Below are 25,658 nucleotides of genomic sequence, written 5' to 3'. Positions count from 1 at the left end.
GTTGTCCAATTAATTTCTTTCTTTTTTTAGTAGAGACGGGGGTCTCGCTCTTGCTCAGGCTGGTTTCGAACTCCTGACCTTGAGCGATCCACCCGCCTCAGCCTCCCAGAGAGCTAGGATTACAGGCGTGAGCCACCGCGCCTGGCCTTTTCTTGCTGTTTTAATTGGAGAATTCTGTGTAGAAATCAAGATCTGGGTGTCCTCAATGCTTCTATACCCTCTCAGCAGAGAGAACTAGGAAATATACGTACATTAATTCGCACATACACACAGACCTATAGTTCAGTATCTACTGTATATATTAAAAAACTATTGTGTTTATACTGATACATCTATTTCCAATCCAACACCACAGTCCTCATTTTAGTTTTCTATTTTTTTTCTCTAACAAGGAGAAACCCAGCACATTAACTACAGCAGCGGTCCCCAACCTTTTTGGCACCAGGGACCAGTTTCATGGAAGACAATTTTTCCACTGATGGGGGTTGGGAGGGGAAGGGGGAGCTCAGACAGTGATGCCAGTGATGGGGGGCAGCTGTAAATACAGATAAAGCTTTGCTAGCCCGCCACACACCTCTTGGTGTGTGGTTGTGGGGGCCTGCCCTCACCCTGTTTCCTAAGTTTCATGGAAGACAGTTTTTCCACAGGGGTTGGGGGTTGGCATAGCTCTGCGGCTTGGTCCCTAACATACCCTGGACCGACTGGTACTGGTCCAAGACCTGGGGGTTGGGGACTGCAGATCTATATAGTATATTTACTTACTCTAGTATATACATAGTTTCAGATTGCTAACCTATTCCCCTGTGAAAAACCTATGTGGATCACAGCATTTACATACCGCTTACTTGGTTTTATCCTTAAGTATCCAGCCAAGATATTGTTTCTCTGTTACTTAGGTGAGTTCTTTTCTTCCCCACCCCCTGCAGAGTGGCCATGTTACTCATTTGTAATACGGCTAAATTCATTTGTTAGTGTTTACATTCAGTTTTGGGTCTCCTACACATCTTGGTTTTTCTTTATTTCTTTACTATCTGGATATGTTGACATATAAAGTTTATTCAAAATGATTGTTAAATAATATTCTGTATATTTTCTCTATTTTCTAATGTATTTTAAACAATACCTTCATTTTAGCCCAGTGAGATCCAAACTGTAATCTAATAAATTTGTGTAGTTCTGAGCCACTAAGTTGTGGTTATTTGTTAGCAAAGCTATAGAAAACTAATATAACAGACAACCTACATTCAAACTTTAAAGGCCTCTACAATTTGGTTTTGCTAACCTATTGACTTTTCTCTATTTCTCTCCTTTTGGCTTATGCTCCAGACAGATAGAACGGCTCTTTGCTACTCAAATATTATTCTAGTTGGTTTTAGCTGTTTATTTTTTGGGTACCTCAGGGGTATGTGAAACATTACTATGGTTCACAGTTAGCCCCATACAAAAAGATTTACCATTCCCTCCTGAATCCAGCTACAAAATTCCCATTCCTCTCCTTCTTCCTACACTCCCCATACAAGAAATCAATCATGTTAGTTTATGGTTAATCTTGAATTTCATTTGCATGAATGAGCAGACATCTGTGTTTCTTACATTCCTTTTTTCTCTTTCGTTGTAGAACAGTTGTCCCATGGTATCTGAGGGGATTGGTTCCAGGACTCCAGAGGATACCAAAATCTGACGCTCAAGTCCCTTACGTAAAATGGTAAAGGATTTGCACATAACCTACATATCCTTCCATATACTTCAAATAATCTCTAGATTGATAATAATACCTAATAGAATGTAAATAATTGTTTTAAAATTTGTATTATTTTTCATTTATTTGAATATTTTTGATTTGCTGTTGCTTGAATCCAGGGATGCAGAGCCCACCGATATGAAGTGCCAACTGTATACCATACTTTTTTTTTTTTTTTCAGACAGAGTCTCGCTTTGTTGCCTGGGGTAGAGTGAGTGTCGTGGCGTCAGCCTAGCTCACAGCAACCTCAAACTCCTGGGCTCAAGCGATCCTCCTGCCTCAGCCTCCCAAGTAGCTGGGACTACAGGCATGCGCCACCATGCCCGGCTAATTTTTTCTATATGTATATATTTTTTAATTGTCCAGATCATTTCTTTATATTTTTTTTTGGTAGAGATGGGGTCTCACTCTTGCTCAGGCTAGTCTCGAACTCCTGACCTTGAGCGATCCACCCGCCTCGGCCTCCCAGAGTGCTAGGATTATAGGCATGAGCCACCGCGCCCCGGCCAAACTTCGCTTTTTAAAGTTCAGTAAATTTAGCACAAGAAGCCAAGGCTTTTCTGTTTAAATGCTAAAGGCCAGACTGAAATGGATTAAAGCATAAGACATGAAGGAACTGAAATATCAGCATATTTAACTTTCAGGAAGTTCTAATCCTTATCCATAGCTAGGCTCTATTCAGTATTTCTCACCATAGATCCTGGTAGTTGGGTTGAATTAACTTTAGTAAATGTGGGTAGCAAGGGACTGAAACTATAGAGTTGGCACAGACAAAATCAATTATTCCCTTTTCAGAGGCTCACAGTGTGGATATGAGAACAGGGTGACCTTTTTGGTAACAGATCTGCGGGTTCCCAAATCCTTTAATCCTAAAACCTTCACATATACACCTTACCTAACTATGCCATCTTACCTAACCTATCCCTCTCTTCGTCCTAGAGTCTAAACAGAAGCCCAAACTACTATTTCGGAGTGGTACTAAAACACCAGGCACTTCCCCGATAATCTGCAACCCCGTCTAGGTGCCACAAAAACTGAGTTTAAAATATTAGCTTCGAGCCGGTCCTTCCCCTCAAAAGCTCTTATCAGTGTTTGGTAACACTTTTTTACCTCCAGCTTGCAGCAACGAAGGTACCCAGGATCCCCAGCGGTTTCGATTGACGTTACTTCCGGGAAAAGTAACCTTTCTTTGGCGGTTGTAGGCCTGGTGAACTCTCGCGACATTTGCTCCCGCGAGATCTGCTGGCTCACTCTAGCGACGACATCCTCCTCCTCCTCCCCACCGCCTTTCGGCAATCTTCGCCAGTCCCAGCCCCGACCAATCTGCACTCAGATGGCATGGATCAGAGTCTCCCCCCGAACCCCGGTCCGCGCGGGGCGTCAGGCAGCAGCGGCGGGGTACCAGTTGCACGAGACCGACGGCAGCGGCACTGCGGGCGGCCACGGGCTGGTGACGAGCAGTGAGTGTGGGCGGGGCGGGGGTAGGCCAGCCGAGTAGCTGCTCGATTGTTCTGGCCTGGCTATGGCGCCTCTCCTCCCCCCCGCCATGGCTCCCCGTGTCCCTGCTCCGCTCCTCTCAGTGAGTGAAAGTGGCCGCCGCCGCCGCCGGCCCAGCGCCCGCAGCCGCCTCAGCGCCGCCGCCATCTTGGGGTCCCAGGAGCCGCCGAGGGAGCGAGCTAGGAGCGTCCACGCCCAACGCAGTCACGGTCCCACGGCCTCAGAGAGCGAACCGCGGCTCCACAGTCGGCGGGGCGACCCCCCCCTCCGGACCCCGCCCGCACCCCGCCCCCCCTCCGCCGCCGTCGCGGCGGCGGGGCCCGGCGGCCCGAGGTGAGGTGATTAGACGTGGGCGGGCGAACGGAGTGGGGGGGGTCGTGTAGGCCCCGTTGCGCCCCTCTCTGCGGGCGATGACTGGGCCGCGTCTTAAAGGGGCAGTCGCCCCCGGCCCTTGGATTTGTTGGGGTTAGTATGGAGGATGGGTGTGGACACTCCCCGCAGGGTTGGGACTTGAGGGACCTGGGCCGCTTCCTTCCCCTCTCATATCTCTGGAGGTCCGGGGTCACGGCTGTGACCTTAGCTACCTGAGGAAGCCCGTGGGGCGCCCACACGTGGGGTGTGTGTTAGACCAGGTGCACGTGGGACTCGGTGGGGCGGTGTCGGGCTAACACGTGTGTGGGTTTGGGGGTGGGGAGGGGCAGGGCGGGGGCAGGTTGGGCTGAAGTGGGAACCCAGTGAGGGTTATACCTGTCATTTTAAACAAATGAGATTAAAGGGCTTGTAAGTGTCAATTTGTGGGGAGAAAGTTGAGATATGGTTGAATGGTGCACGCTGCTGGTTGGTGTTGGGTGGGGGCAGGCTAACACGTGCAGAGATTTAAGAGAGTGTAGGTGACACCTTTTCTGGTTTTTTAGGGCGTCTAGGCAAGTGTCATCTTATTTTGACGTTCCTTCTTGAGCTTGCTGGTGAAAAGTACTACTTCCGTAATCACTGAGGATGGAAGCCCCCTACAGTTTAGGAGTGATAGAGCCTAAGAAGGCGCTTACTATTCTAGTTAACAGCCAACTGTGCCTGGAATTCTTCGATTCACACACTGTCTCTTGTTTCATGTTCTTGTACTAGTTAGGAGTGGGGGAGGGAATTTGGAGGTTGACCTGGCTAACAGGTCAGTTTTCCAGTCAGTGACTTTCATGATTTCCTTTCCCAACAAAATTTTCATTGTGGCTTTTCAGTGGCAGCTTTTCTTTTCTTTTAAATTTAAGTAACAGCTTTATCGAGATATGATTCATGTACCGAAAAATTTTAGCCTCTTAAAATGTATAATTCGGTGATTTTTTTTTTTAGTATATTCATTGAGTTGTACAACTATTACCACTATTTAATTCATCACCCGAAGAAGAAGCTCTAGAAGCCACTTAGCAGTTCCCCTTTCCACTCTCCCCACCTCTGGTAACCACTAATGTAGTTTCTGTCTCTGTAGATTTGATTGTTCTGGACATTTCCAATTTCTGTAAACAGTATGTGTCATGCGTCTGGCTTCTTTCACTTAATATGTTTTCAAGGGTCATTTGTGTTGTAGCAGGTATCACGATTTTATTCCTGTTTATTGCCAAATAATATTCCATTCTGGGTCTATTTTATGCTTGAAATTCCCAAGTTCCTCTTCTTAGAAAACAGCAATTTAGGATTATTCTATGCGGTAAAAGTTGTATACCTTCTAGATTTTAAAACAAATTTTGTTCTTAAGGCATTAAATTCCATTGTTTTAGTTTACTTTGTTCTTTTTCTCTACATTTTGTTTCAGAAGAATGCAAGTCAAAATTTTTTAATGATGGTTTTTAATAACGGTTTTTAATGACGGGGTCTTGCTCTGTTGCCTGGGCTAGAGTGCAGTGGTGTCATCACAGCTCACTGGAACCTCAAATTCCTGGGCTCAAGCGATCCTCCTTCCTCAGCTTCCTGAGTAGCTGGGACTACAGGTGTGTGCCACCATGCCCAGCTAATTATAAAAAATTTTTTGTAGAGATGTCGTCTTGCTGTATTGCCCAGGCTGGTCTTGAAGTCCTGGGCTTACGCGATCTTCCTGTCTCAGGCTCCCAAATTGCTAGGATTACAGGTGTGAGCCACTACACCTGGCCCAAATCAATTTTTGAATGTCTGCATCTTTTGATAGAAAATAACTGTAGAGAGCACAAATGTGATTAGAAAATTGAAGGACTAATAAAAATATTTTGAATACATCAAGGTGAAAATATTAAAGGATCAAATCATAAGCTATAGTGTTATAATTTCACTTAATGAAAGTTTGTCATAGTATTACCAAGAAAAGGTATGATAACAGCTTTGACTGCTAGTTACTTGTGTAGACACAGGGATAGGGAAGGAATAATAGACACCTTTTCTGACCACAAGAGGATAAAAACTGGCTTGGGGATTTAACGTGTCAACATAGAAGTTCAAGCAAAATATAAATGCTAGGATGCTGTGGATTTCTGAGTGCACAGAATGGGATAGGGTTAATAGGAAATTGTAGGAAAATAGTTGTGATAAGTTTTGTTTTGTTTTGGTTTTTTTGAGACAGAGTCTTGCTCTGTCGTCCTGCGTAGAGTGTGGTGTTGTCATCATAGCTCACTGCGACTTCAAACTTCTGGGCTTAGGCGATCCTCCTGCCTCAGCCTCCCAGAGTGCTAGGATCACCTGTGTGAGCCACCTCACCTGACCAAGTTGATAAGTTTTAAAGTTGGGTCTTAAGCATCAGAATTTTAATATGATACGCTGTAGTATGCAGAAGATGGGAAGACCATAGGCACTAATAATGGTTAAACATCTTTTATGAGCCAATAACTATGGAGGTATCTTATAATTTTGATCCACAAAACCCTCTGGTAGATATTCTCATTTTATGGATGAGAAAATTGAAACCCAGTGAAATCACCTAGCCAGTAAAGGATAGACTCATTATACTCCTGTTATAGTTCTTCTGCCTTTCCAAATATTCTAAAATTATTAATAAGATTCTTTATGTGCATTAAGTCAGAAATTCAGTTACAGAAACATTAGATTCACTTGCTAATCATGATACGGTAGGTTTACTTAGGGTTGAAAAGTTGGTCACAAAGTACGTAAGGGAGATTTCCTTATGTGTTAGGTCAGAAGTAGATCAGTAATAGTTAATGTAGTTGAAAAATGAGATACAAAAAAATCATTGCGACTAAATGCTATCCACATTTTTAACTGACCAGAGGAAAATGGGTTAATTGTGTGACATGCCTTTTTATATATATATATATATATATATATATATATATATATATATATTCGAGACAGAGTCTTGCACTTTTGTCTGGGCTAGAGTGTAACGGTGTTATCATAGCTTACTGCGACCTCAAACTCCTGGGCTCAAGCAATTCTCCTCCCTTAAATAGCTGGGACTACAGGTGTGTGACACCAAGCCCAGCTAATTTTTTTTAATTTTTTGTAGAGAGAAGGTTGCTCCTCTAAGCTCAGGCTGGTCTTGAACTCCTGGCCTTAAGCAGTCCTCCCACCTTGGCCCCCCAGAGTACTAGGATTGCAAGCGTGAGACACTTTGACTGGTCAACATGCCTTTATATAAATCTTCACTACCAAGGATTGACAGCCTATGTGATGTCTCTAGAGCAGGGTTCTTATATTTGTATGTGCCTGGGACTAATGAAGTCTAATGAAGCCTGTCAGCACCTCAGAATATGACTTTTAAATGTATAAAATATAGTTCCTGTATTTAAAAACAATTTGTGATGTAAGAAATTTTCTTTTTATTATTGAATTAAATAACTAGTGATAGTCTTGCTAAGATTGCTGTGTATGCTGCCTACATTCATAATTATAATTATAATTTAATTATAATTTCAATTATAAATTAGTGAAAATAAGGTGTAAATTTTTTTTCATCCAAGTTCATAGACCCTAGTTTTAGAATCCCTGTCCTAGAGATTCCTGGCCACATACCTAAGTTATTTCATGTGGGTCAAACCAGTGGTTTCTGTACAGGAAGTAGGATTGTTGACTTTTAAGTTCTTGTTCACAAGAACATGAACATGACTTCTTATAAGAAGAGCCATTCATACTTTAAGGAGAAACCTGGTAGTATAGGAAAGGCATTGGTTTGGGGCTTAAAAAGACTTGGGTTTGATTCCTATCTGCTGGGTAAGTTCTTGAACTTTTTTGAGTTTCAGTTCTTATCTTTAAACTGGGGATCGTAATTTCTGCTTCTGTGATTAGATGACTTGTTAACAAAAACACTCAACACATCAATGAATGTTAGTGTATTTTCTCCTTTGAAGAAATAAATATACCAAAGACTATGATATACATTTAGTTTTGATTTGGAAGAGGGGAAATAATTTATGTAATTGGAAGGAACAACATATATACACATGAAGTTTTCTCAGTTATTCAAGTATAGACTGTACCTTTTTAGGAATGCTACTAAGAGTATTCTTACTTTTTGTAAAAGAACAAATAAGGTTCCTCTGGGTTTGCATGCAGCAGCTCTTCTGGTAAGAAGTAGTTACGTAGGATAAAGTGTGGTTAAATCTTTCATATCTGTGTGCATGAACAGAAAAATGGCTAGTGAACATCAATATGGTAAAAAGCATGGTAGGCCAAGTGATCAGTTTATATCCCTGAGAATGTTACCTAAATATATTGCCAGAAGGACCAGTAAAATGTTAGTTATTCCCAAGAAAGGTATGAAAAATAAATTTAAAAGTAGACTGTATTATCTTGGTAAGAAAAATCTCAATACATCCACTCTTAGACTATTGGATGGAGATTCGAATTATTGTACCTCAAGGAAGAGCAAATTGAGCAATAGTAAAGTTTCCAGAAAGTGGCAATAAAAATGATGAGGGCAATGGTGAGGCTTTCATATGAAGATAAAGAGGGCTGGGTGCAGTGGCTCCTTCCCAGCTAGTAGTTCCAGCTATTTGGGAGGCTGAGGCTAGGGGATCACTTGAGCCCAGGAGTTCTAGGTTATAGTGAGTTGTGATGGGTGGTCACTGCACTCCAGCCTGGGCAATAGAGTGAAACCCTGTCTCTTAAAAAAAATAAAAAATAAAATAAATAAGTATTACCCAGAATGAGATAGACTGTGAATTGTATTGAGTTAGGGAAGAAACATGAATAATACTCCTGGAAAATTAGAATTAGCTTGAAAGATGAATATTGCTTGACAGGATTTGAATAATGAATGCTTTGTTTTCAAAACTCCGTACTGCAGAAGGTGCTTAAGGCTCAAGAACAGAGACCAGACCAATTTAAAGATTATAAAGCCAGAGACTTTTGTGATCCAACCCTTCTTCAGTTCTGGTCGGTAAACCATTTATTGATACTTGTACCTAGTGGTTTATGAAACTTCTTATTCCATTCATTTATGTCCTCAATAAGTATTTATTGAATACCTTGTGAATGCTTTTTTTCTTTTTTTTAAGAAGAGATTAGGTCTTCTCTGTTGCCCAGGCCGTGTGCAGTGACATGATCACAGCTCACTGCAAGCTCGAACTGGTGAGCTTACGTGATCCTCCTGCCTCAGCCATCCAAGTAGCTAGGACTTCAGGTGTGTGCCACCATGCCTGACTAATTTTTCTTATTTTTTTGTAGAGACGAGATCTTTCTATGTTGCCCAGGCTCGTCTTGAACATCTGGCCTCGAGTGATCCTCCCACCTCGGCCTCCCAAAGTGCTGGGATTACAGGTGTGAGCCACTGCACCTGGCTAGTGAATGCTTTTTGATCCAACCATAAACCATTTCTTGAGCATCTGCCGTGTTCAATGGACTGTAATAGTCTGTGGGGCATACAAGGGAATCAATCCAGTTGTTTATGTACGTGTAGAGAGTTCAGAGTGGCTCTACAAAGGTAAACACACTATTAGGCAAACTCTTAAGTGCCATAGAGAAGTATTAACCTAAATGTTTCTCTTGAGGTGTGGATATGAATTACCAGTACTTAGTTTTTTGTTAGTTTTTAAATCATATTGAGACAGTCTTTCATTTTTTAAAGGCCCTAAGCTGCCTTTTTAATAAGCAACACTCTAGTGGCAGTGTAGGATAGCTGAATTTCTTCTAGATCCGGATGATCTGGGTTGGTTTTTTTTTTTTTTTTTTTTTACTATAGATACAGATCTTAGAGACTGAGAAGGTTTGAATTTTATCTCTCTCTCTTAACTTTGTGGCCTCTGGAAAACTATTTAAGCCTCCGTTTCTTCATCTGTTAAGTTAGGATAATAGTCCCTACATTATAGAGGATATTTGTGAGAAGTAAATGAGTACATAGAAAATGCTTGGAATATTACCTGACACATAGTTCTCTCAACAAGCGTTAAATCAATTTAACCTAGAGTTTTAGTTTAAACTATTGAGATCAGAACCTTTTTACTGTGAATAGAAAATATCTAATATCTTTCTTTAGATAAGGTGGGAAAAACACATCAATAAAAAACTAATTATATTGCATTAACCTTTGTGTTTATATAATGAATGCCAATAGATGTTAATAGAAATACTTAAGATTATAACTCAGAGCGGTGGTGTTTTGCAATATTAAGCTTTTTTGTTCAGGTTTTAAAATATTTCTGTCCAGGATGTCATTCTAATGTTAGCAATAATTTGCCCTTTTAGAACCACTCTTAGAATAGAATGGTAGGCCAGCTCTAGAGCAGGGCTTGGGAAGGTTTTTCTGTAAAGGGTCAGGTAGTAATGTCTTAGGCTTCGCAGACCATACGTTCTCTGTTGCAGCAGTTCAGCCCTGACATTGTAGTATGAAAAGCTGTAGTCAATATTTAAGTGAATGAGTGGGACTATATTCCAATAAAATTTTATTTGTGAGCACTACAATTTTAATTTTATATTTTTATGTCACAATTTTTTTTTTTTTTCCAACCACTTAAAACTGTAAAAACCATTCTTAGCTTAGCCTTTACAAAAATGGCCAGCAGGCTAGATATGGGTTATAGGCTGTACTGGGCCAGTCCCTGCTCTAGAATCTTGGCTCAGCCACTCCCTGACTATGTGATCTTGTGCAAGTTACTTAACCTCTAAGTCTTAATCTATCTTTGAAATGGGGATAATAATACTATCTACTTTATAGAGTTGTTAAAAATAAATTAGATAATCCATGTGAAGTGCTTTACACCGTTCCTGACACATAGTGTTTAGTAAATGCTGTATATTATTGTCATCTAATTTGATCCCCAATTTTACATTGAGGCTTTTGGGACCCTGAGTAGATAGCTGTTAGTCCTAAGGTCTGTCTGTGGCTTGTCAATGGATTAAACCCACAGCCCTTGACTTACCAGCTTACCTTACCATGCTGCTTCCATCAAGGGTTGTAGTACTGTTTAATTCAGTTAAAATTACTGCTTGATAAAAAGCGTTCTATTTGATACTGTAATGATGGATACATGATATTATGCATTTGTCAAAATCCATAACGTGTAGAACTTTACGGCATAAAGCGTAAACTTTTTTTTTTTTTTTTTTTGAGACAGGGTCTTGCTCTGTAGTCTGGGCTAGAGTGCAGTGGTGTCATCATACCTCACTGCAACCTCAAACTCCAAGAGGCAATCCTATTGCCTCAGCCTCCTGAATAGCTGGGACTACAGCTGTTCATGAGCACACCCAACTTACTTTTTTTTCTATTTTTTGTAGAGACAGGGTCTTGCTATGTTGCTCAGGCTGGTCTCAAACTCATGGCCTCAAGCAGTCGTCTCACCTCAGCCTCCCAAAGTGCTAGGAGTACAGCTGTGAGCTACCTGCCTGGCCAAGAGTAAACTTTTAATGTGTGCAAATTTATTGATTTTTTTAAAGCCAGTCAAATTTAGCAGTGGGGGGTTGAATACCCACTTTAGTGACACTAACGTTAAGTTCCGATAACTCACTACCATCGGACACCAGCCTAATGTGTGCAAATTTAAAAAATCATTTAGGAGATCAAGGGATTTCAGGAACAAATGCAGACTGGGACAAGAGAATCTAACTGTATCATACCCTAAGGGAAGAGGGGCGGAAGATGCTGACTTAAGTAACCTGGCAAATGAGTGGAATCTGTGATACAAAAGGAACGGCACATAAGCACTTTACTCTAATTGATAAAGATGTGTCCCATAGGGGTACAGGTTAACATTTCTGATACTGATACAGTGTATGCTGCAATTGAACAGTTAAGTAAATGGATGACAGGAGATAGGCTTCTCACCGTTGGAGTGGGAATTTACAGATAAGCAAGGGAAGGAGGCTACAATGATTCATGTGGTAATACAGTATAGTTGGAGATATCAGTAAGGACCATGTTTACATATAGAAATATTTGTAGATATATGTTCATACTTGAGTTAATAAACACACATATATTTCCATGTTTTGTCAGCTGAGAAAGTTAACACCCAGGAGCATACCTAGTGCCCAGATCTTAGTTTCTAATACCATTCTCCAATAAAAGGAACTAGGGCTCCTTGGAGAAATGGCTGCTGATACTAGGATTGGGGCAGGAAATACATGTATAAGATGAGCCTTGAGCATCTTGTAGTGCCAGAAAGTAAAGAAGTGCTAAACAACAATAGGTAGCAACAACAACCCCACATTAATGGGGCTAGGTCAGAGGAATATGGGAACCCTCTGAAAGAGCTCCCAAATGGCCAAAGCTGGAACAATTTTGAGTAGTGAAATAAAGAAGTATTGGATTATAACCCCTAGTATAAAATAAATATATGAGTCTATATTGATATAAACAAATGACTGAATAGTTTAAAGTACTGCTTGAATTACTCCGGTGGCATGGTTTTATGTCCTGGGAGCCTCTGATTTGGTGGAGGTACTTCAGACGATATTGGAGTAGTTAATCTTGTGGGGCTTTGCAGTCGGACTTCTTGGATTCCAATCCTGGCCCACTCTAGCTTTGTGACCTTGGGCAAATTATTTAAGCTCAGTTTCTTTATCTGTAAAGTGGTGATTGTAATCATATCTGCCTCATATAAGGTTTAAATGAGTTAATGCGTATGTAAAATGCACATGCATATAAAATGTTTGGCACATAGCTCTCAGTAGAATGTGTTACATGTAGCCTCCTTATTACAGTAGTATTTGATAAAATAAAGATTTTGGACCCTGCTTGTAACTCTTTGTAATGGAAGCCTCCCTCTTCCCCCCAGGCAACTTCTTGCATAGAGGAAAAAGTCTAACATTAATTTCACAAATGTTTATTGACCACTTAGTTTAATGTAAACTTATCTCCTTATTCAGATTGTTAGACCATGTACTGAAGAGAATGGAAGTAATTATATTTGCTATTAATATAATAATCACAGGTCTAAGTGGCTGAATATCTAGAGATTGAAAAGCAGAATCCAATTAGTGTACAGTTCAACTCATGCTTGTTTACAGATGGTTTGTCTCTGGCATGAATTACCTGAATTTAGATTTTCAGTCTTCCTTTGGAGAACACAATTCTACACAGCTTCTCTGTTACCACCCACATCAGTTAAGTGTGTCCATTCCCAAATTGAAAATTGACATTTAGTATAGTAAAACTAAATATAAAATCAAATTTTAGAATATCAGTTGATTTTCCATGTCACTTACTTTATATTCTCAATAATAAGCTCTGTCACTTGTGTAATAATGGAAGGTTGACTTTATTGAACTGATAACTAAATTTCCCCAGTGCTTTGTGTGGGATCTCTACATTTCACAAATGACTACCAAGTAATGCAGTGTTATCTTTCATTTGCTGAGGAATGAACTGAGCTGCTCAAAATTTTCTAGGCTTTGAATTCAGTCCTTTAAATTATCTACCCCCCTAAAAAAAAAACCTCCCCAAAAATAAACAAATAAATTATCTCCCCTGCAGAAGCATATTTTTCTTAGCTATCTCATTCCCTGAAAAAGGTAAGTGATTTCATGGACGTAGTTGTCAAAGTTGTTGAAGCCACTGATTCTTCAGTGAGAGGGATCTTTTTGTTTTTAAATTTTTAATTGAATAAATTACTATTCATGTTGGGTGCCTATTGCCAGAAGACTTATGAAATATAGCCTAGGGGCTACCAACATAGCCTAACTTGTTAAAAAATTTCCATGTGAAAGGTCTACCGGCTAGATCAAGAAACATTCCCCCTGCTTTTGGATTTCTTGATTTAGTAATATTTAGACCCTAAATACGTCATAAATAAGGATTAAACTTGTTTGACCAAATGTTCTGTCTATAGTGTATACTACAGAACTCCTCTTAGGCAGTTGTGCAAATAAGGCAATTTCTTTTATTATTCTGGTGTTTTTTTTCCTCATCTTCTCGGAGATATTCTTTTAGGAAGTTGAAATGATTCTTTCCTAGAAGAAAGCAAATGCCTTGTTACTGATTTTGTTGTCCTTGGTAATATATTTCATTTGGGGAAACAATATTCAAATTTCATTAAGGAAGAAAAATAGGGAAGGGAAAAAATATATAAGCATTTCTTAATTTGTCATGATATACTTAGGTGGACCAAAGTAATTTTCGTTTGCTATTTTAGAAATTTATGAAAGGGCCATCTTTTTTTTTTGGCCAGCAGTTCTTCATTCCATTTAAAATGCAGGTATTATTTTTATCCCCAGCACTTTGTGCTCTGGGTAAACCCTGGGCTTGTTAAATTGCTAGACTATTTCCATGCTTTTCTAGTGATCCCTTTGGTTGAGTAGGTTGTTTCTGACCTCCATGTTCTACTGTGGAGTGGAGGGCTCTGTCTGTCTCCACTCCTTGAGGGCAAGGTCTTTTGCTGCTGTGTTTGGTTCAATGTCTGGTACATGGTAATCTCTTAGTAAATATCAGCTTTGTGATTTTGTTAACCTCTTATTTATTATGGGTAGGGTGACTAAATAGTCTACCTGGATTATTCAAACCTGGATACTTTTGAAAGTGAAAGGAGGCCAGGTGTGGTAGCTCAGGCCTGTAATTCCAGCACTTTGGGAGGCCACGGCAGGAAGATTGCTTGAGGCCAGGAGTTCAAGACCAGCGTGGGCAAGAGACCTCATCTCTACAAAAATATTTTCCTTTTTTTTTTTTAGACAAGAGTCCCACTCTGTTCTGTTGCCTGGGCTAGAGTACCATGGCATCAGCCTGACTCGCAGCAACCTCAAACTCCTGGGCTCAAGCGATCCTCCTGCCTCAGCCTCCCAAGTAGCTGGGACTACCGGCACACACCACCATGCCCGGCTAATTTTTTCTATTTTTAGTAGAGACAGGATCTCGCTCTTGCTGAGGCTGGTCTCGAACTCCTGAGCTCAAGTGATCTTCCTGCCTTGGCCTCCCAGAGTGCTACAATTACAGGTGTGAGGCATCACACCTGGCCAAAAAATTATTTTCTTTTTATGTTTAGTGCTTTTTGTGTTCAAAGCAATTTTTACCTACTCCAGGTGACAAAGATATGGTCTTACATTTTTTTAGAAGCTGTATCGTTTTAGCTTTACATTTAAGTCTGTGATTCATCTCTGATCTCATTTTTGTATATGCTATGATACAGGGGTTTGAGGTTCTTTTTCCCCCCCGTATGGATCTCCAGTTGTTCTAGCACTACTTTTTGGAAAAATTTTTCTTTCCTTGTTGGATTGTTTTAGTGCCTTTGTTAAGAATTAGTATGACCATCTAAGTGTAGGTTTCTTTCTAGACTCTGTTCTGTACTATTGGTCTGTTTGTCCTCATACCAATACAATATCATCTTGATTACTATGACTTGCAGTAAGTCTTGAAATCAGATAGTGTAAACTCCAACATTGTTTTTTTTCCAAAGTTGTTTTGATAATTCTACGTTCTTTGCATTTCCATATAAATTTTAGACTCAGCTTGTCAGTTTCTTCAAAAACCCTTGATTTTGAGTAGAAATGTGTTGAATCTATAGATAAATTAAGGGAGAATTGATATCTAATAATATTCCTATCCAAGAACATGTATTACTAATACATATATTAATATATCTATATTGTAGATATAATTCCTTTGTCAAATATATTAATAAAGGACTCCTATAACTCAATAAATAAGAGTACAATTTTTAAAGAAGTGTTCAAAAAGCTTCAACAGACATTTCTTTTTTTTTTTTTTTTTTGAGACAGAGTCTTACTGTGTTGCCTGGGCTAGAGTGCTGTGGTGTCAGCCTAGCTCACAGCAACCTCAAACTCCTGGGCTCAAGCAGTCCTTCTGCCTCAGCCTCCCAAGGAGCTGGGACTACAGGCATGCGCCACCACGCCTGGCTAATTTTTTCTATATAGTTTTAGTTGTCCAGCTAATTTCTTTGTATTTTTAGTAGAGACGGGGTCTTGCTCTTGCTCAGGCTGGTCTCGAACTCCTGAGCTCAAGTGATCCTCCCGCCTCGTCCTCCCAGAGTGCTAGGATTACAGGCGTGAGCCACCGTGCCTGGCCTTCAACAGACATTTCACAAAGGAAGTTGCACAGGTAACCCAAAACATATGAAAAGTTCTCAACTTTATCGATTATCAAGGGTGTACAGATTAAAATCAAAATGATAGACCACTACCTACCAACATAGTAGAATGGATAAAAAAAGGTTTTTTTCCTTTTTTTGAGACAGGATCTTGCTGTGTTGCCTGAGCTAGAGTGCAATGGTGTCATTATGGCTCATTGCAACCTCAAACTCCTGGGCTTAAGCGATCCTCCTGCCTCAGCCTCCCAAGTAGCTGGGACTACAGGCACGTGCCACCATGCCTGGCTAATTTTTCTATTTTTTGTAGAGATGGGGTCTTGCTCTTACTCACGCTCGTCTGGAACTCCTGGCCTCAAGCATTCCTCCCACCTTGGCCTTCCAGAGTGCTGAGGTTATAGATGTGAGCCACCACATCCAGCCACAAATTTTTTTTTGAGATGGGGTCTTTCTGTGTTGCTCCGTCCATTCTCAAATTCCTGGGCTCAAGTGATTGTTCTGCCTCAGCCTCTCTAGTAGCTGGGACTACAGGCATGCCACTGCTCCTGGCTAATTTAAAAATTTTTTATTATTTCTGTATTTTTTTTAGAGATAGTATCTCTCTGTGTTGCCCAGGCTGGTCTAGAACTCCTGACCTCAAGGGATCTCCCACCTCAGCCTCCCAAGTAGCTGGGAATACAAGTGGCCAAAATTAAAAATTGTAACACCAAGAGTTGACAAAGATGGGAAGCAAGTAGAACTCTTATATATTCTTGGTGGTAGTGTAAAATGATAGGACCATTTTGGAAAATTGGTGATTTCTTTTTTTTTTTTTTTTTTTGAGACAGGGTTTCACTCTGTACCTGGGCTACAGTGCAGTGGCAGTACAGTGCATTGGCACTCTGTACCTGGGCTACAGTGCAGTTATCATAGCTCACTGCAGCCTCAAACTCCTCAGCTCAAGCAATCCTCCTGCCTCAGCCTCCCTAGTAGCTGGGACTATAGGCATGTGCCAACAGCCTACCTAATTTTTCTAGTTTTTTGTAGATGGTGTCTCACACTTGCTCAGGCGGGTGTCGAACTTCTGGCCTCAAGTGATCCTTGGCCTCCCAAAGTGGGATTACAGGCATTAGCCACTGAGCCCAGCCAAATGGGTGGTTTCTTACAAAGTTAAACATATACCTGCCTGTGACCCAGCAACCATTCCCAGAAATTTACCCAGAGAGAAATGAAAACCCAAATATCCATCAATATATAAGTAGATAAACAAATTGTGTTCTGATTCACCACCAAAAAGGGATGAACTAGTAATACATATATTATACCAATAGGTATGAGTCTCAAAAACATGCTGGAAAAAAGAGTACATATATTATGATTCCCTTTATTTAAATTTCTAGAGCATACAAAATTAATGTGTGGTGATAGAAATCAGAAAAGTGATTGCCTCTGGGACGGGGTGAGAATTGCCGGAGAAGGAGCACAAGCTTGAGAAAACTTTCTCAGGGTAATGGAGCTAGTTGTTGTTGTCATCTTTTTTATTTTTATTTTTAGAGACAGGGTCTCGCTGTATTACCCAGGCTGGACCCAAATTCCTGGGCTCTAGCAACCCTCCTGCCTCAGTGTCCTGAGTAGCTAGGTCTACAGGTACACCACCACCCCACCTGGCTTCCTGGAGCTATTCTTGATACATTTTGATAGGAATGTGAATTATACAGCTATGTGCATGTGTCAGAACTCAACAAGCTATATATTTGGTATCTGTACATTTCAATATTTGTGAATTTTACCCCAGTTTCAAAATCTTGGTAACTTTTTTTCACTTGAATAATAATACATACATGGTAAGAATTTTGAAAAATACTGAAATTAAAAAAAGAAAGTAAAGGTCCCCTGTAGTCCAGTTCCCAGAAATAAACACGTTGAGTTGTTTGGTCAGTATCTTTCTAGATATTTTCTAGTCTTATAGTGTAGTGGTTAAAGGCTAGGGCCTAGGGATCAGATTGTCTGGATTCAAATCCATAGACCCTATTAAGTTATATAATCTTTATAGCAAGTTACTTAACATGTGTAAGCCTTTGGTTCCTTATCTGTAAATGGGATGATATTAGTAACAATCTTTTTAAACAGAAAATTGAGTAGGTACTGTGTGCTAGAGGTATTTTATTATTGCTAGAACCCTCTGAATTCGTAAGAACCCTCTGAATATACGGAATTTTAATGTCAAGTGTAGCATATATTTTTAACAATTTACCATTTCCTTTTAAACTATATATTTTTTCTATGCAGAAATGTTACATTTTTAAATATGTTTATTGAGATATAACTAATTTACAGTTCACAAAATCACTCATTTAAAGAGTATATGGTTTTAGTATATTCACTGGTCGTAGTATATTCTTGGAGTTGCAACACTTACCACCATGTAAGTTTGGTTCAGCAGGTGAGTTGTTACATACTTCTGTGTGAGTTCCAACTACCATCGTGACCGTCCTGCTGTAAAAAAAAAAAAACAAAAAAAAAACACATTTATATTCTTTTCTTCTCCCACTTAATCCTTCCCTTCCTTCATTATGGTTTTGATTTGTATTTTCCTAGAGGCTGTAGATGTTAAAAGCATGTTTTTAATGTGCTTATTAGCCATTGGTATATCTTTTTTTTTAGAAATGTCTATTCAAATTCTTTGCCTATTTTAAAATTGGTTTATTGTCTTTTTACTGTTGTCGTGTTAAAAAATTAGGCTGGTCATGGTGGCTCACACCTGTAGTCCCAGCTACTTGGGAGGCTGAGGCAGGAGTATCACACGAGCCTAGGAGTTTGAGGTTGCTGTGAGCTATGATGATGCCACTGCACTCTAGCCCAGGCAAAAGAGAGAGAGGCTATCTCAAAAATAAATAAATAAGTAAATATTCTGGATATTATTTCTTTATCAGATATATGATTTGTAGATATTTTCTTACATTCATCAGTTTCTTCATGATATCATTTATGGTGCTGAAGTTTATTTAATAAAGTCCCATTTATTTATTTTTCCTTTTGTTGATTTTGCTATTAGTTTAATATCTAAGAATTACCTTATTCAAGGTCATGAAGATTTATCCCTATGTTTTCTTCTAAGTGTTTTATAGTTTAGCTATTAAATTAATGTCTGTGATCTCTTTTAATTTTTGTGTATGGTGTAAGGAAGGGGTTCAGTTTCATTTTTTTTGCATGTGATCATCCAGTTGGCACAGCACCATTTTTTGATAAACTTTTCTTTTCCCATTGATTAATTTTGACACCTTTGTTGAAAATCAACAGACTCTATATAAGGGTTTATTTCAGGACTCTGATTCTATTCCATTCTCTATAACTAGCCTTACGTCAGTACCACACTGCAGTAGCAGCTATGTAGTAGTAAATTTTGTAATTGAGAAGTATAAGTCCTCCAACTTGTTCTTTCTCAAGATTGTTTTGGCTACCCTGAGTCCTTTGCATTTCCATATGAATTTTAGGATCAGCTCGTCTATTTCTACAAAAAAGCCAGCTTAGGTTTTGATAAGCATTATATTGAATCTGCATATGTTGCTTTTTTTTTTTTTTTTTTCTTTTTTTTTTGAGACAGAATCTCACTCTGTTACCCGGGCTAGAGTGCCGTGGTGTCAGCCTAGCTCCCAGCAACCTCAAATTCCTGGGTTCAAGCGATCCTGCTGCCTCAGCCTCCCAAGTAGCTGGGACTACAGGGATGTGCCACCATGCCCAGCTAATTTTTTTTTTTTTTTTTTTTTAGTTGTCCAGCTAATTTCTTTCTATTTTTTTTAGTAGAGACGGGGTCTCACTCTTGCTCAGGCTGGTCTCAGAACTCCTGAGCTCAAACGATCCGCCCACCTCGGCCTCCTAGAGTGCTAGGATTATAGGCGTGAGCCACCATGCCCGGCCATGTATATGTTGCTCTCTTAACAATATTAAATTATTCAACAGATGAACATGAATGTCTTTCTGTTTATTTCTTTTAAAAATTTCAACAGTGTCTTGCTGCTTTCAGTGTATGTCTTGCATTTCTTTAGTTAAATTTATTTCTACACATTGTGTTCTTTTTGATGCTGTTATAAATGGGACTTTCTTAATTTCATTTTCAGGTGATTCACTGCTAATGTATAGAAATATAATATTTGTATATTGATCCTGTACCCTGCAAGATTGCTGAGCTTATTAGTTCTGATCAGATTTTAATGGATTCCTTAGATATATCTGTATACAAAATGTCATCTATAAATAAAGTTTTACTTCTTTCTCTCCAGTCTAGGTGTCATTTATTTCATTTCATTTCCTATTTGCCCTGGCTAGAGTAGAAGTGGTGGTAAAAACAGACATACTTGTTTTGTGTCTGATTTGGTCTTTTGCCACAGGTATGATATTAGCCACGGGTTTTTCATAGATTTTCTTTTATTGGGTTCAGGAAATTTCCTTCTATTCTTAGTTATTCAGTGTTTTTATATTGAAATTATGTTGGATTTTGTCAAATCATTTTTGTGTCTATTGAAATAATCATGTGGGTTTTGTGATTTATTCTGTCAGTGTGGTGTAGCACATTGAGTGGTTTTTGGGTGTTATACCAGCCTTGCATTCTTCGTGTAAATTCTCCTTGATAATGGTGTGTAATCCTTTTTATATGTGGCTGGATTCAGTTTACTAATATTTTGTTGAGGATTTTTGTTTCTATTATAAGTGATATCGGTAAATTTTCTTGTGGTATTTTTGCTTGGTTTTGGAATCAGGGTAGTATTGACCTTATGGGATAAGTTGGCAGGTGTTCTTTCCTATTCTGTTTTTTTGAGGAGTTTGTGAAAGATTGATATTAGTTCTACTTTAAATGTTAGGTAGATTTCACTAGTGGAGCCATTTGGCCTTTGCTTTTCTTTGTGGGAAGTTAGAAGCATTACTGTTTTTTTTGAGGCTGCATCTCACTCTGTCACCCAGGCCGGAGTGCAGTAGTATCATCATAGCTCACTGCAACATCAAACTCTTGCACTCAATTGATCCTCCTGCCTCAGCCTCCCAAGTAGCTGGGACTATAGGTGTGAGGAGCTATGTCTGGCCTCCCCCTTTTTATTAATAAAAGTTAAAAAAAAAAAACAGACTCAAAACTGTTTGCTAGACTGGGCTGCCATTTGAACAATGCTGCTTATCTCATTTCCCTCTAGAGATAGTGTGGCTTTCTCTCCAAGCAGATATAGTTATTAGACTCTTCATTTGGAAGAAGATGTAAATCCTCCCTCAGGTAAGAATCGGTGATTTGAGACTCTTATCACTTACCATATATAAAAATCAATTCAAAATGAATGAAAAACTTAAATGTAAGACTTGAAACCATGAAACTATTAGAAGAAAACATAGGCGAAACGATTCAGGACATTTGTCTAGGCAAAGATTTTGTGGGTAAGACTTCAAAAGCACAGGCAACAAAAACAAAAATAGACAAATGGGGCTATATTAAACAAGAAAGCCTTGCATACAGCAAAGGACAAACAGTCAACAGAGTGAAGAGACAACCTGTTGAGTGGGAGAAAATATTTGCAAACTATTCATCTGATAAGGGACTAATAGGAACTCAAATGATTCAACAGCAAAAACCCCAAATAAGCCAATTAAAAATGGGCAAAGCATCTGAATGGCCATTTCCCAAAAGAATACATACAAATGACCAAGAAGTATATGAAAAAATGCTCAACATCACTAATCATCAGGGAAATGCAAATCAAAACCACCCACAATGAGATATGATCTCACCCCAGTTAGAAGTGGTATCATCAAAAAGTCAAAAAATAGGCCGGACACAGTGGCTCGTGCCTGTAATCCTAGCACTCTGAGAGGCAGAGGCAGGAGGATCGCTTTAGCTCAGGAATTGGAGACCAGCCTGAGCAAGATTGAAATCCCGTCTCTACTAAAAGTAGAAAAATCAGCTGGGCCTGGTGGTGTGCACCTGTGATCCCAGCTACTCGGGAGGCTGAGGCAGGAGAATCGCTTGAGCCCAGGACTTTGATGTTGCTATCTGTGAGCTACGCTGATGCCATTGCACTTTAGCCCAGGTAACAGAGAGAGTCTCCATCTCACACGCACAAGACCAATTAAAAAGTCTAAAAATAACAAATGGAGGCAAGCATGTGGAGCATCCTTGTACACTGTTTGTAGAAATCTAAATGTCTATCAACAGATGAGTGGATAAAGAAAATGTGGTGTATGTACATAATGGAATACTATTCAGCCATGAAGAAGAACGAAATCCTGTCATTTGCAGCAACATGGATGTGCCTGGAGGACATTATGTTAAGTGAAGTAAGTCAGGCACAGAAAGGTGTATACCACATGTGCTCACTCATATGCTTGAGCTAAAAATTGAGTTTTCCTAGAAGTAGAGAGTAGAATTCTGGTTATTAGATTCCAGGAAGGGTGTGGGGGAAAGGGAGGACAGGGAGAGATTGGTTAGTGGGTACAAAGTTATAGCTAGATGGAAGGAATACATTCTAGTGTTCTGTAACACTTTAGGTAAATATAGTTAACAATAATTTAGTGTATATTTTCAAAAAGCTAGAAGAGAGGATTTTGAATGTTCATAACACAAAGAAATGATAAATGTTAGGGGTGATGGATAGGCTGATTACCCTGATCTGATCATTATACATGTATCAAAATATTACTGTATTTCATAAATATGTACAATTATGTGTCAACTAAAAAAAAAGGAAAAAGAATTGGTGGTTGGTGGAGGTGCACTTCAGGTTCTTATCTAGAAGTATAATAAAACCTTGATCTCACCTGCCCAATATTAATAGCTTGTCTGAGAAACATGTTTTTTTTTTTTTTTTTAATTTAGTTAATTTATTTATTTTGAGATGGGGTCTCACTGTATTACCCAAGTTGGTCTTGAATTCCTGGGCTCAAGGGATCCTCCTGGCTCAACCTCCTGAGTATGAGAGACAGTTTTTATAGAAGATTTCCAGAAGGACAGTTAGTTCTTAAATTCTCCTGTCCTTGTTCGCAAGGGTGGTTATGAATGATTGGATTCTGCTACTTTTGAATCTTTTGGTTGGTTTTATTTAAACTTTTGTTTCCAAATCATGTATCCAGATGGAGCTAGAGGCCTATGGTCATTAACTACAGATTATCGTTATATAGAATGTAACATTAGAACCAGAATTTTGTAGTCTTGACTTTTAAGACTGTACATAAAAAAGGAAGTTAATGTAGTCATTTGTAAAATATCTGAAGTAAATAGATTCTTGAGATATGTACTCCTTCCCCAAATAGTTTATAGTTTAGTAAGGGTGATCGTGCATGTAAACAGTAAATTCAGATCATGAACAAGTGACAGGATATTTTTGTTGGACAGTCCTGATTTAACTAAGACGTGCTTGTGGTTAAATGAATGTGATCAATTTTTTGAATTTTTACAGTAATTTTTTTTTGACCTATGATTTGCACATCTTATTGATAGTAATTCTAACTCAGTAAATGTTATCACTGTTTTCCCCTTCTAAAGATATGAATGGATTTAATTAGTAATGTACAACTTTTCATAAAGGTGGTAAATTGCTATCTCAAAACCAGTTGCAGGTTGGTTTTATATTTAGACTTATATAACTGGTTATGTGGATATATTTAAATACTAGGGAAATCCTTCACTGTCTTAAACTCACTGGTGTTTTAATTTGTGTTCATTAGCCTGTTAAAAGTGAGGGCTGGAGATAAGGTAGCAATGTTTACTTTATATTTTTGATCTTCATTATGCTAATCTAATTCTTTGTGTCTACTAAAATGCTGCCTTTTATTTATTGAAAGGCATTTTGGTGTGGTTTATGTGTAATATCAAATAAAGAATGTTTAACACTGCTCACATTTTAGAGACAATCTATAAGATTAAATGCTTGTAAAAGTCAATATGAGAAGCAATAGCAAATTAAACTTTTGAATTCTTTACTACCTAAGTCAAACTAAGTTATAATTTAGGATTGTCTTTAAACAGCTCTTCAAAAACACGTAAAACTGTAGGACTGCTGTATGTGTGTGATTGGTAATGGTGCTTTTACCAACTCATTAGAATGATTAAAGTAGAGGAGATATACACAAATTTAAAAATTATATGTGATCATAATTAAAACAAAATCACAGATCATGGAAAAAATTGTGGATGGTGGTAATGGTTGTACAATAATGTAAATGTACTTAACGCCACTGAATTGTATGCTTAAAAGTGATTAAAATGGTAAATTTTATGTTATGTATACTTTACCACAATAAAGAAAATAATCGAACACTTGAGAAATACTATTACTTGGCTTTCCAGATAATCATTGTAAGACTTCTTGTAGAGATGTGTCAAGAGCTTCATGCTTGGCCGGGTGCGGGGACTCACGCCTATAATCCTAGCTCTCTGGGAGGCCGAGGCGGGCAGATTGTTTGAGCTCAGGAGTTCAAACCAGCCTGAGCAAGAGCGTCTGAGACCCCGTCTCTACTAAAAATAGAAAGAAATTAATTGGACAACTAAAAAAATATATAGAAAAAATTAGCCGGGCATGGTGGCTCATGCCTGTAGTCCCAGCCACTCGGGAGGCTGACGCAGGAGGATCGCTTGAGCCCAGGAGTTTGAGGTTGTTGTGAGTGAGGATGACGCCACGGCACTCTAGCCTGGGCAACACAGTGAGACTCTGTCTCAAAAAAAAAAAAAAAGAACTTCATGCTTGTGGCACCTTTTATTTGTAGTCTTGTGGACTACACGTGACACCTGCCATTTCACCCATCAATGGTGATCAGCTACAAAGGTTATTCTGGGATGAATTAAACTACAGAATTGATGTGTACTAGGTGTCACAAAGGGGCATTTATTGAGCATTGTAGGACTGTGTAAGTAACTATGATCTTTTCTCAACAAATTGGTTTTAACTTCGTGTTCACATATAGCCTATTTACTGAGGAGTGGATTTTGAAAACATTCCATTCTTTTTAAATTACGTTTTAGTCATGCCTCCTTAGTTAGGATCATTTTCATTATCAGGTCAAATAAATAGAGCATGAGATCAATTGTTTGAAATAAAACCTCAGGAAGGAACCAAGCAGGGTTTTATATACTTACATATACATATATCAAGGTGAATTATTTCCTGTCTCTAATTAAGGGAGTTTTACTGTATCTTTGAAACCCAGTTTCTTGAAATCTTTGGGAATTGGTACGTGTTAGGTCTCACTTTGAAAAGGTGAATTTATTGAAATCTTTAAAGTATTTTTTAACATTCTTTTTTCTTTATGTTATCAAGACTGATAATTTACATACTGTGAAATTCACCTCATTTAAATGTACAGTTTAGTGTCTTCTAGCAAATTTACAGAATGGTGCAACCATCACTATAATGTGAGTTTAGAACATTTTTTATTTCCCCCCAAAAGTTCTCTCATACCCATTTACAGTCATTCTGGTAAGTACCCCCTAGCCAACCACTAATCTACAGACTTCCTTTTCTAGATATTTCATATAAATGGAATAATACAAGATGTGATCTTTTGTGTCTGGCTTCTTTTACTTAGCATAATGTTTTTGAGGTTCATTCACGTTGTGCATATATCAATAGTTTGTTCCTTTTTATTGCTGACTAGTATTCATTGTGTGGATGTACCACATTTTGTTTATCCATTCACTAGTTGTGGACATTTGGATTGTTTTACTTTTTGATTATGATGAAAAATTCTATGAACATTCGCATAAAAGGTTTTGGGTGAATGTATTTTTATTTCTCTCAAGTAGGTATCTAGGAGGGGAAGTGCTAAGCTATGTGGTAAATTTATATTGAGCTTTTAAGAAACTGCTGTACACTGTCAGAGTGACTATATTTTACATTTTCACCAACAGTGTATGAGGATTTCAGTTTCTCCACATCCTCCCAAGAATTGTTATTGTCTACCTTTTTTATTACAGCCATTCAGTGGGTAAAGTGGTATGTTGCTGTAATTTTTTAAAATATTAATTA

At 38.8% G+C, this 25,658-nt stretch overlaps 1 protein-coding gene and 1 pseudogene across 2 annotated transcripts in view; one reads left to right on the top strand and one right to left on the bottom strand.

The window, feature by feature from the left end:
* LOC105814228 overlaps positions 1-2,965 on the bottom strand; it is a 10,693-nt pseudogene extending 7,728 nt beyond the window's left edge. Inside the window, exon 1 of the transcript XR_001137691.1 lies at positions 2,852-2,965. The product of XR_001137691.1 is annotated as an EKC/KEOPS complex subunit LAGE3 pseudogene (transcript). The remainder of the gene's footprint in view (positions 1-2,851) is intronic.
* Positions 2,966-3,297: 332 nt separating this feature from the next.
* The window catches only part of INO80 (INO80 complex subunit), a 145,860-nt gene continuing 123,499 nt past the window's right edge, over positions 3,298-25,658 (top strand). The window contains exon 1 of the mRNA XM_012649123.1: positions 3,298-3,571. The gene's annotated coding sequence lies outside the window, so the exon portion shown is untranslated. The remainder of the gene's footprint in view (positions 3,572-25,658) is intronic.

Source organism: Propithecus coquereli, unplaced genomic scaffold (genome assembly GCF_000956105.1).
Source record: "Propithecus coquereli isolate 6110/MARCELLA unplaced genomic scaffold, Pcoq_1.0 Scaffold3, whole genome shotgun sequence".
Taxonomy (NCBI): Eukaryota; Metazoa; Chordata; class Mammalia; order Primates; family Indriidae; genus Propithecus; species Propithecus coquereli.
Note: the sequence above shows the minus strand (reverse complement) of the source record. Positions and strands in the feature narration are given on the sequence as shown.